This window comes from Salvelinus alpinus, chromosome 4 (assembly GCF_045679555.1).
Source record: "Salvelinus alpinus chromosome 4, SLU_Salpinus.1, whole genome shotgun sequence".
NCBI classification, from domain to species: domain Eukaryota; kingdom Metazoa; phylum Chordata; class Actinopteri; order Salmoniformes; family Salmonidae; genus Salvelinus; species Salvelinus alpinus.
In genome coordinates this window covers 12353570-12366478 of record NC_092089.1, presented here as the reverse complement: position 1 = coordinate 12366478, position 12909 = coordinate 12353570, and the positions used below count along the sequence as shown (strand labels likewise).

The 12909-nt window shown below is 44.2% G+C and overlaps 1 protein-coding gene across 1 annotated transcript in view; it reads right to left on the bottom strand.

Moving 5' to 3' along the window:
- LOC139572868 (CUB and sushi domain-containing protein 3-like) overlaps window positions 1-12909 on the bottom strand; it is a 1528140-nt gene that overhangs the window by 87098 nt on the left and 1428133 nt on the right. The gene's annotated exons all lie outside the window — the stretch shown is intronic.

Genomic DNA, 12909 nt, shown 5'->3' with positions numbered 1-12909 from the left:
AAACAGAGAGTATACAGTGGCAGAATACCTGACCACTGTGACTGACCCAAACTTAAGGAAAGCTTTGACTATGTACAGACTCAGTGAGCATAGCCTTGCTATTGAGAAAGGCCGCCGTAGGCAGACATGGCTCTCAAGAGAAGACAGGCTATGTGTTCACTGCCCACAAAATGAGGTGGAAACTGAGCTGCACTTCCTAACCTCCTGCCCAATGTATGACCATATTAGAGAGACATATTTCCCTCAGATTACACAGATCCACAAAGAATTCGAAAACAAATCCAATTTTGATAAACTCCCATATCTACTGGGTGAAATTCCACAGTGTGCCATCACAGCAGCAAGATTTGTGACCTGTTGCCACAAGAAAAGGGCAACCAGTGAAGAACAAACACCATTGTAAATACAACCCATATTTATGTTTATTTATTTTAACTTGTGTGCTTTAACCATTTGTACATTTTTACAACACTGCATATATATAATATGACATTTGTCATATCTTTATTGTTTTGAAACTTCTGTATGTGTAATGTTTACTGTTCATTTTTATTGTTTATTTCACTTTTGTATATTATCTACCTCACTTGCTTTGGCAATGTTAACACATGTTTCCCATGCCAATAAAGCCCCTTGAATTGAATTGAATTGAATTGAGAGAGACAGAGAGAGAGAGACAAAGAGAGACAAAGAGAGAGACAGAGACAGAAAGACAAAGAGAGACAAAGAGAGAGACAGAGAGAGAGAGACAAAGAGAGAGACAGAGAGAGACAGAGAGAGAGAGAGACAAAGAGAGAGACAGAGAGAGAGAGACAAAGAGAGAGACAGAGAGAGACAGAGAGAGAGAGAGACAAAGAGAGAGACAGAGAGAGAGAGACAAAGAGAGATAGAAAGAGAAAGAAACAAAAAGAGAGAGAGAGAAACACTGGATACACTGACAGAGAGAGGACACATTGGCAGGCAGCTGCTACATCTTTATACCCGCCCCTAAACACATGATTGGTGGGGAGAGAGAGAACACCAGGAACCATGGAACAATCAATAAATCATCCAATGCTGTGTGTCTCTAGCCAAATGGTCTAGCTAGCTCCTAGCAGAAATGCTATCACAACAGAGTCAGACTGCTGTATATTAACAGGTATGGCATCTGTGGTCCTAACAGAGTCAGACTACTGTATATTAACAGGTATGGTATCTGTGGTCCTAACTAACAGATTCAGATTACTGTATATTAACAGGTATGGTATCTGTGGTCCTAACTAACAGAGTCAGACTACTGTATATTAACAGGTATGGTATCTGTGGTCCTAACTAACAGATTCAGACTACTGTATATTAACAGGTATGGTATCTGTGGTCCTAACTAGCAGAGTCAGACTACTGTATATTAACAGGTATGGTATCTGTGGTCCTAACAGAGTCAGACTACTGTATATTAACAGGTATGGTATCTGTGGTCCTAACTAGCAGAGTCAGACTACTGTATATTAACAGGTATGGTATCTGTGGTCCTAACTAACAGAGTCAGACTACTGTATATTAACAGGTATGGTATCTGTGGTCCTAACAGAGTCAGACTACTGTATATTAACAGGTCTGGTATCTGTGGTCCTAACTAACAGAGTCAGACTACTGTATATTAACAGGTATGGTATCTGTGGTCCTAACTAACAGAGTCAGACTACTGTATATTAACAGGTATGGTATCTGTGGTCTAACTAACAGAGTCAGACTACTGTATATTAACAGGTATGGTATCTGTGGTCCTAACTAGCAGAGTCAGACTACTGTATATTAACAGGTATGGTATCTGTGGTCCTAACTAGCAGAGTCAGACTACTGTATATTAACAGGTATGGTATCTATGGTCCTAACAGAGTCAGACTACTGTATATTAACAGGTCTGGTATCTGTGGTCCTAACTAACAGAGTCAGACTACTGTATATTAACAGGTCTGGTATCTGTGGTCCTAACTAACAGAGTCAGACTACTGTATATTAACAGGTATGGTATCTGTGGTCCTAACTAACAGAGTCAGACTACTGTATATTAACAGGTATGGTATCTGTGGTCCTCACTAACAGAGTCAGACTACTGTATATTAACAGGTATGGTATCTGTGGTCCTAACTAACAGAGTCAGACTACTGTATATTAACAGGTATGGTATCTGTGGTCCTAACTAACAGAGTCAGACTACTGTATATTAACAGGTATGGTATCTGTGGTCCTAACTAACAGAGTCAGACTACTGTATATTAACAGGTATGGTATCTGTGGTCCTAACAGAGTCAGACTACTGTATATTAACAGGTATGGTATCTGTGGTCCTAACTAACAGAGTCAGACTACTGTATATTAACAGGTCTGGTATCTGTGGTCCTAACAGAGTCAGACTACTGTATATTAACAGGTATGGTATCTGTGGTCCTAACTAACAGAGTCAGACTACTGTATATTAACAGGTATGGTATCTGTGGTCCTAACAGAGTCAGACTACTGTATATTAACAGGTATGGTATCTGTGGTCCTAACTAACAGAGTCAGACTACTGTATATTAACAGGTCTGGTATCTGTGGTCCTAACAGAGTCAGACTACTGTATATTAACAGGTATGGTATCTGTGGTCCTAACAGAGTCAGACTACTGTATATTAACAGGTATGGTATCTGTGGTCCTAACAGAGTCAGACTACTGTATATTAACAGGTATGGTATCTGTGGTCCTAACAGAGTCAGACTACTGTATATTAACAGGTATGGTATCTGTGGTCCTAACAGAGTCAGACTACTGTATATTAACAGGTATGGTATCTGTGGTCCTAACAGAGTCAGACTACTGTATATTAACAGGTATGGTATCTGTGGTCCTAACTAACAGAGTCAGACTACTGTATATTAACAGGTATGGTATCTGTGGTCCTAACTAACAGAGTCAGACTACTGTATATTAACAGGTATGGTATCTGTGGTCCTAACTAACAGAGTCAGACTACTGTATATTAACAGGTATGGTATCTGTGGTCCTAACTAACAGAGTCAGACTACTGTATATTAACAGGTATGGTATCTGTGGTCCTAACAGAGTCAGACTACTGTATATTAACAGGTATGGTATCTGTGGTCCTCACTAACAGAGTCAGACTACTGTATATTAACAGGTATGGTATCTGTGGTCCTAACAGAGTCAGACTACTGTATATTAACAGGTCTGGTATCTGTGGTCCTAACAGAGTCAGACTACTGTATATTAACAGGTATGGTATCTGTGGTCCTAACTAACAGAGTCAGACTACTGTATATTAACAGGTATGGTATCTGTAGTCCTAACAGAGTCAGACTACTGTATATTAACAGGTCTGGTATCTGTGGTCCTAACTAACAGAGTCAGACTACTGTATATTAACAGGTATGGTATCTGTGGTCCTAACAGAGTCAGACTACTGTATATTAACAGGTATGGTATCTGTGGTCCTAACTAACAGAGTCAGACTACTGTATATTAACAGGTATGGTATCTGTGGTCCTAACTAACAGAGTCAGACTACTGTATATTAACAGGTATGGTATCTGTGGTCCTAACTAACAGATTCAGACTACTGTATATTAACAGGTATGGTATCTGTGGTCCTAACTAGCAGAGTCAGACTACTGTATATTAACAGGTATGGTATCTGTGGTCCTAACAGAGTCAGACTACTGTATATTAACAGGTATGGTATCTGTGGTCCTAACTAGCAGAGTCAGACTACTGTATATTAACAGGTATGGTATCTGTGGTCCTAACTAGCAGAGTCAGACTACTGTATATTAACAGGTATGGTATCTATGGTCCTAACAGAGTCAGACTACTGTATATTAACAGGTCTGGTATCTGTGGTCCTAACTAACAGAGTCAGACTACTGTATATTAACAGGTCTGGTATCTGTGGTCCTAACTAACAGAGTCAGACTACTGTATATTAACAGGTATGGTATCTGTGGTCCTAACTAACAGAGTCAGACTACTGTATATTAACAGGTATGGTATCTGTGGTCCTCACTAACAGAGTCAGACTACTGTATATTAACAGGTATGGTATCTGTGGTCCTAACTAACAGAGTCAGACTACTGTATATTAACAGGTATGGTATCTGTGGTCCTAACTAACAGAGTCAGACTACTGTATATTAACAGGTATGGTATCTGTGGTCCTAACTAACAGAGTCAGAATACTGTATACAGGTATGGTATCTGTGGTCCTCACTAACAGAGTCAGACTACTGTATATTAACAGGTATGGTATCTGTGGTCCTAACAGAGTCAGACTACTGTATATTAACAGGTATGGTATCTGTGGTCCTAACAGAGTCAGACTACTGTATATTAACAGGTATGGTATCTGTGGTCCTAACTAACAGAGTCAGACTACTGTATATTAACAGGTATGGTATCTGTGGTCCTAACAGAGTCAGACTACTGTATATTAACAGGTATGGTATCTGTGGTCCTAACTAACAGAGTCAGACTACTGTATATTAACAGGTCTGGTATCTGTGGTCCTAACAGAGTCAGACTACTGTATATTAACAGGTATGGTATCTGTGGTCCTAACAGAGTCAGACTACTGTATATTAACAGGTATGGTATCTGTGGTCCTAACAGAGTCAGACTACTGTATATTAACAGGTATGGTATCTGTGGTCCTAACAGAGTCAGACTACTGTATATTTACAGGTATGGTATCTGTGGTCCTAACAGAGTCAGACTACTGTATATTAACAGGTATGGTATCTGTGGTCCTAACAGAGTCAGACTACTGTATATTAACAGGTCTGGTATCTATGGTCCTAACTAACAGAGTCAGACTACTGTATATTAACAGGTATGGTATCTATGGTCCTAACTAACAGAGTCAGACTACTGTATATTAACAGGTATGGTATCTGTGGTCCTAACTAACAGAGTCAGACTACTGTATATTAACAGGTATGGTATCTGTGGTCCTCACTAACAGAGTCAGACTACTGTATATTAACAGGTATGGTATCTGTGGTCCTAACTAACAGAGTCAGACTACTGTATATTAACAGGTATGGTATCTGTGGTCCTAACTAACAGAGTCAGACTACTGTATATTAACAGGTATGGTATCTGTGGTCCTAACTAACAGAGTCAGACTACTGTATACAGGTATGGTATCTGTGGTCCTCACTAACAGAGTCAGACTACTGTATATTAACAGGTATGGTATCTGTGGTCCTAACAGAGTCAGACTACTGTATATTAACAGGTATGGTATCTGTGGTCCTAACAGAGTCAGACTACTGTATATTAACAGGTATGGTATCTGTGGTCCTAACTAACAGAGTCAGACTACTGTATATTAACAGGTATGGTATCTGTGGTCCTAACAGAGTCAGACTACTGTATATTAACAGGTATGGTATCTGTGGTCCTAACTAACAGAGTCAGACTACTGTATATTAACAGGTATGGTATCTGTGGTCCTAACAGAGTCAGACTACTGTATATTAACAGGTATGGTATCTGTGGTCCTAACAGAGTCAGACTACTGTATATTAACAGGTATGGTATCTGTGGTCCTAACAGAGTCAGACTACTGTATATTAACAGGTATGGTATCTGTGGTCCTAACAGAGTCAGACTACTGTATATTAACAGGTATGGTATCTGTGGTCCTAACAGAGTCAGACTACTGTATATTAACAGGTATGGTATCTGTGGTCCTAACAGAGTCAGACTACTGTATATTAACAGGTCTGGTATCTATGGTCCTAACTAACAGAGTCAGACTACTGTATATTAACAGGTATGGTATCTATGGTCCTAACTAACAGAGTCAGACTACTGTATATTAACAGGTATGGTATCTGTGGTCCTAACTAACAGAGTCAGACTACTGTATATTAACAGGTATGGTATCTGTAGTCCTAACAGAGTCAGACTACTGTATATTAACAGGTCTGGTATCTGTGGTCCTAACTAACAGAGTCAGACTACTGTATATTAACAGGTATGGTATCTGTGGTCCTAACAGAGTCAGACTACTGTATATTAACAGGTATGGTATCTGTGGTCCTCACTAACAGATTCAGACTACTGTATATTAACAGGTATGGTATCTGTGGTCCTAACTAGCAGAGTCAGACTACTGTATATTAACAGGTATGGTATCTGTGGTCCTAACTAACAGAGTCAGACTACTGTATATTAACAGGTATGGTATCTGTGGTCCTAACTAACAGAGTCAGACTACTGTATATTAACAGGTATGGTATCTGTGGTCCTAACAGAGTCAGACTACTGTATATTAACAGGTCTGGTATCTGTGGTCCTAACTAACAGAGTCAGACTACTGTATATTAACAGGTATGGTATCTGTGGTCCTAACTAACAGAGTCAGACTACTGTATATTAACAGGTATGGTATCTGTGGTCCTAACTAACAGAGTCAGACTACTGTATATTAACAGGTATGGTATCTGTGGTCCTAACTAACAGAGTCAGACTACTGTATATTAACAGGTATGGTATCTGTGGTCCTAACAGAGTCAGACTACTGTATATTAACAGGTATGGTATCTGTGGTCGTAACAGAGTCAGACTACTGTATATTAACAGGTATGGTATCTGTGGTCCTAACAGAGTCAGACTACTGTATATTAACAGGTATGGTATCTGTGGTCCTAACAGAGTCAGACTACTGTATATTAACAGGTATGGTATCTGTGGTCCTAACAGAGTCAGACAACTGTATATTAACAGGTCTGGTATCTGTGGTCCTAACAGAGTCAGACAACTGTATATTAACAGGTATGGTATCTGTGGTCCTAACTAACAGAGTCAGACTACTGTATATTAACAGGTATGGTATCTATGGTCCTAACAGAGTCAGACAACTGTATATTAACAGGTCTGGTATCTGTGGTCCTAACAGAGTCAGACTACTGTATATTAACAGGTATGGTATCTGTGGTCCTAACAGAGTCAGACTACTGTATATTAACAGGTATGGTATCTGTGGTCCTAACTAACAGAGTCAGACTACTGTATATTAACAGGTATGGTATCTGTGTTATTCCTGATATAGAGCAGTACTTATGGTACCCTGCTATTCCTGATATAGAGCAGTACTTATGGTACCCTGCTATTCCTGATATAGAGCATTACTTTTGGGACCCTGCTATTCCTGATAAAGAGCATTACTTTTGGGACCCTGCTATTCCTGATATAGAGCATTACTTATGGCACCCTGCTATTCCTGATAAAGAGCATTACTTTTGGGACCCTGCTATTCCTGATATAGAGCATTACTTTTGGGACCCTGCTATTCCTAGAGAATAGGGTCATCAACAGCACTGTTCTACATAGGGAATAGGGTCGTCAACAGCACTGTTCTACATAGGGAATAGGATCGTCAACAGCACTGTTCTACATAGAGAATAGGGTCGTCAACAGCACTGTTCTACATAGGGAATAGGGTCGTCAACAGCACTGTTCTACATAGGGAATAGGGTCGTCAACAGGACTGTTCTACATAGGGAATAGGGTCGTCAACAGGACTGTTCTACATAGGGAATAGGGTCGTCAACAGGACTGTTCTACATAGAGAATAGGGTCTTCAACAGGACTGTTCTACATAGAGAATAGGGTCGTCAACAGCACTGTTCTACATAGGGAATAGGGTCGTCAACAGCACTGTTCTACATAGGGAATAGGGTCGTCAACAGGACTGATCTACATAGGGAATAGGGTCGTCAACAACACTGTTCTACATAGGGAATAGGGTCGTCAACAGTACTGTTCGACATATGGAATAGGGTCGTCAACAGCACTGTTCTACATAGAGAATAGGGTCGTCAACAGTACTGTTCTACATATTGAATAGGGTCGTCAACAGCACTGTTCTACATAGGGAATAGGGTCGTCAACAGCACTGTTCTACATAGAGAATAGGGTCGTCAACAGCACTGTTCTACATAGAGAATAGGGTCGTCAACAGCACTGTTCTACATAGGGAATAGGGTCGTCAACAGCACTGTTCTACATAGGGAATAGGGTCGTCAACAGCACTGTTCTACATAGAGAATAGGGTCGTCAACAGCACTGTTCTACATAGGGAATAGGGTCGTCAACAGCACTGTTCTACATAGAGAATAGGGTCGTCAACAGGACTGTTCTACATAGAGAATAGGGTCGTCAACAGGACTGTTATACATAGGGAATAGGGTCGTCAACAGCACTGTTCTACATAGGGAATAAGGTTGCATTGCAGATACAGACTTGAACGTTTCTGCCTGTCTGATCACTGTCTCAGAGCGACTAGAGAGGCTCCCTGGAAAGCATCACTTCTCTCTCCAGAGACTCATTTTGGTCCCAAATTGAAACCCACCTCCCCTTCCTCTTCCTACACCTCCTCCCTCCCCCTCCCTCCTCCCCCTCCTCTTCCTCCACCTTCCTCCCTCTCCTCTTCCTCCACCTCCTCCCCCTCCTCATCCTCCACCTCCTCGCTCCTCTTCCTCCACCTCCCTCCTCCCCTTCTCCTCCCTCCTCTCCCTCCACCCCCTCTTCCTCCCCCTCCCCTTCCTCCTCCCCCTCCTCCTCCTCTCCCTCCACCTCCTCCCTCCTCCCCCTCCCCTTACTCCTCCCCCTCCTCCTCCTCTTCCTCCCTCCTCCACCTCCTCTCCCTCCACCTCCTCCCTCCTCCTCCTCCTCTTCCTCCCCCTGTTCTATATCTTGTCGGTACTTCAATTAGTCAGACACAAGAGTAATGATGCTCTGGGAGAAATGTAATTCTGTTAAAGATGTTAGTATAGGGCAAATTGAATATAGATTGACACAACATAATTCAATTACAACATATGGGGCTCGTTAGTGAAGATGAGTTGAGATAAAAGGCAGTCTAACAGATAGTGGCAACAACATCTACGGCTAGCTGCTATTTAGCATTTTATATTACCGTAACATTATACTGTATCTTTTTATTCATTTAGTTTCAGCTCGGGATAACTATCAGACAGTTTTACTTTTCAGACAGTCATTTAGTTTCAGCTCGGGATAACTAACAGACAGTTTTACTTCTCGGACATTTTGTTTGTCATTTCGGATCAGTTAGGAGACGGTACTGGACCAGGTAGCAGTAGTACTTACTGGTGCAGTTAGGAGACGGTACCGGACCAGGTAGCAGTAGTACTTACTGGTGCAGTTAGGAGACGGTACCGGACCAGGTAGCAGTAGTACTTACTGGTGCAGTTAGGAGACGGTACTGGACCAGGTAGCAGTAGTACTTACTGGTGCAGTTAGGAGACGGTACCGGACCAGGTAGCAGTAGTACTTACTGGTGCAGTTAGGAGACGGTGCTGGACCAGGTAGCAGTAGTACTTACTGGTGCAGTTAGGAGACGGTACCGGACCAGGTAGCAGTAGTACTTACTGGTGCAGTTAGGAGACGGTGCTGGACCAGGTAGCAGTAGTACTTACTGGTGCAGTTAGGAGACGGTACTGGACCAGGTAGCAGTAGTACTTACTGGTGCAGTTAGGAGACGGTGCTGGACCAGGTAGCAGTAGTACTTACTGGTGCAGTTAGGAGACGGTACTGGACCAGGTAGCAGTAGTACTTACTGGTGCAGTTAGGAGACGGTGCTGGACCAGGTAGCAGTAGTACTTACTGGTGCAGTTAGGAGACGGTACTGGACCAGGTAGCAGTAGTACTTACTGGTGCAGTTAGGAGACGGTACTGGACCAGGTAGCAGTAGTACTTACTGGTGCAGTTAGGAGACGGTGCTGGACCAGGTAGCAGTAGTACTTACTGGTGCAGTTAGGAGACGGTACTGGACCAGGTAGCAGTAGTACTTACTGGTGCAGTTAGGAGACGGTACTGGACCAGGTAGCAGTAGTACTTACTGGTGCAGTTAGGAGACGGTACTGGACCAGGTAGCAGTAGTACTTACTGGTGCAGTTAGGAGACGGTACTGGACCAGGTAGCAGTAGTACTTACTGGTGCAGTTAGGAGACGGTACTGGACCAGGTAGCAGTAGTACTTACTGGTGCAGTTAGGAGACGGTACTGGACCAGGTAGCAGTAGTACTTACTGGTGCAGTTAGGAGACGGTACTGGACCAGGTAGCAGTAGTACTTACTGGTGCAGTTAGGAGACGGTGCTGGACCAGGTAGCAGTAGTACTTACTGGTGCAGTTAGGAGACGGTGCTGGACCAGGTAGCAGTAGTACTTACTGGTGCAGTTAGGAGACGGTGCTGGACCAGGTAGCAGTAGTACTTACTGGTGCAGTTAGGAGACGGTACTGGACCAGGTAGCAGTAGTACTTACTGGTGCAGTTAGGAGACGGTACCGGACCAGGTAGCAGTAGTACTTACTGGTGCAGTTAGGAGACGGTGCCGGACCAGGTAGCAGTAGTACTTACTGGTGCAGTTAGGAGACGGTGCCGGACCAGGTAGCAGTAGTACTTACTGGTGCAGTTAGGAGACGGTACTGGACCAGGTAGCAGTAGTACTTACTGGTGCAGTTAGGAGACGGTACCGGACCAGGTAGCAGTAGTACTTACTGGTGCAGTTAGGAGACGGTACTGGACCAGGTAGCAGTAGTACTTACTGGTGCAGTTAGGAGACGGTACTGGACCAGGTAGCAGTAGTACTTACTGGTGCAGTTAGGAGACGGTGCTGGACCAGGTAGCAGTAGTACTTACTGGTGCAGTTAGGAGACGGTGCTGGACCAGGTAGCAGTAGTACTTACTGGTGCAGTTAGGAGACGGTACTGGACCAGGTAGCAGTAGTACTTACTGGTGCAGTTAGGAGACGGTACTGGACCAGGTAGCAGTAGTACTTACTGGTGCAGTTAGGAGACGGTACTGGACCAGGTAGCAGTAGTACTTACTGGTGCAGTTAGGAGACGGTACTGGACCAGGTAGCAGTAGTACTTACTGGTGCAGTTAGGAGACGGTACTGGACCAGGTAGCAGTAGTACTTACTGGTGCAGTTAGGAGACGGTGCTGGACCAGGTAGCAGTAGTACTTACTGGTGCAGTTAGGAGACGGTACTGGACCAGGTAGCAGTAGTACTTACTGGTGCAGTTAGGAGACGGTACTGGACCAGGTAGCAGTAGTACTTACTGGTGCAGTTAGGAGACGGTACTGGACCAGGTAGCAGTAGTACTTACTGGTGCAGTTAGGAGACGGTGCTGGACCAGGTAGCAGTAGTACTTACTGGTGCAGTTAGGAGACGGTACTGGACCAGGTAGCAGTAGTACTTACTGGTGCAGTTAGGAGACGGTACTGGACCAGGTAGCAGTAGTACTTACTGGTGCAGTTAGGAGACGGTACTGGACCAGGTAGCAGTAGTACTTACTGGTGCAGTTAGGAGACGGTACTGGACCAGGTAGCAGTAGTACTTACTGGTGCAGTTAGGAGACGGTACTGGACCAGGTAGCAGTAGTACTTACTGGTGCAGTTAGGAGACGGTGCTGGACCAGGTAGCAGTAGTACTTACTGGTGCAGTTAGGAGACGGTACTGGACCAGGTAGCAGTAGTACTTACTGGTGCAGTTAGGAGACGGTACTGGACCAGGTAGCAGTAGTACTTACTGGTGCAGTTAGGAGACGGTACTGGACCAGGTAGCAGTAGTACTTACTGGTGCAGTTAGGAGACGGTACTGGACCAGGTAGCAGTAGTACTTACTGGTGCAGTTAGGAGACGGTACTGGACCAGGTAGCAGTAGTACTTACTGGTGCAGTTAGGAGACGGTGCTGGACCAGGTAGCAGTAGTACTTACTGGTGCAGTTAGGAGACGGTACTGGACCAGGTAGCAGTAGTACTTACTGGTGCAGTTAGGAGACGGTGCTGGACCAGGTAGCAGTAGTACTTACTGGTGCAGTTAGGAGACGGTACTGGACCAGGTAGCAGTAGTACTTACTGGTGCAGTTAGGAGACGGTACTGGACCAGGTAGCAGTAGTACTTACTGGTGCAGTTAGGAGACGGTACTGGACCAGGTAGCAGTAGTACTTACTGGTGCAGTTAGGAGACGGTGCTGGACCAGGTAGCAGTAGTACTTACTGGTGCAGTTAGGAGACGGTACTGGACCAGGTAGCAGTAGTACTTACTGGTGCAGTTAGGAGACGGTGCTGGACCAGGTAGCAGTAGTACTTACTGGTGCAGTTAGGAGACGGTACTGGACCAGGTAGCAGTAGTACTTACTGGTGCAGTTAGGAGACGGTGCTGGACCAGGTAGCAGTAGTACTTACTGGTGCAGTTAGGAGACGGTACTGGACCAGGTAGCAGTAGTACTTACTGGTGCAGTTAGGAGACGGTACTGGACCAGGTAGCAGTAGTACTTACTGGTGCAGTTAGGAGACGGTACTGGACCAGGTAGCAGTAGTACTTACTGGTGCAGTTAGGAGACGGTACTGGACCAGGTAGCAGTAGTACTTACTGGTGCAGTTAGGAGACGGTGCTGGACCAGGTAGCAGTAGTACTTACTGGTGCAGTTAGGAGACGGTACTGGACCAGGTAGCAGTAGTACTTACTGGTGCAGTTAGGAGACGGTGCTGGACCAGGTAGCAGTAGTACTTACTGGTGCAGTTAGGAGCGGTGCTGGACCAGGTAGCAGTAGTACTTACTGGTGCAGTTAGGAGACGGTACTGGACCAGGTAGCAGTAGTACTTACTGGTGCAGTTAGGAGACGGTGCTGGACCAGGTAGCAGTAGTACTTACTGGTGCAGTTAGGAGACGGTACTGGACCAGGTAGCAGTAGTACTTACTGGTGCAGTTAGGAGACGGTACTGGACCAGGTAGCAGTAGTACTTACTGGTGCAGTTAGGAGACGGTGCTGGACCAGGTAGCAGTAGTACTTACTGGTGCAGTTAGGAGACGGTGCTGGACCAGGTAGCAGTAGTAC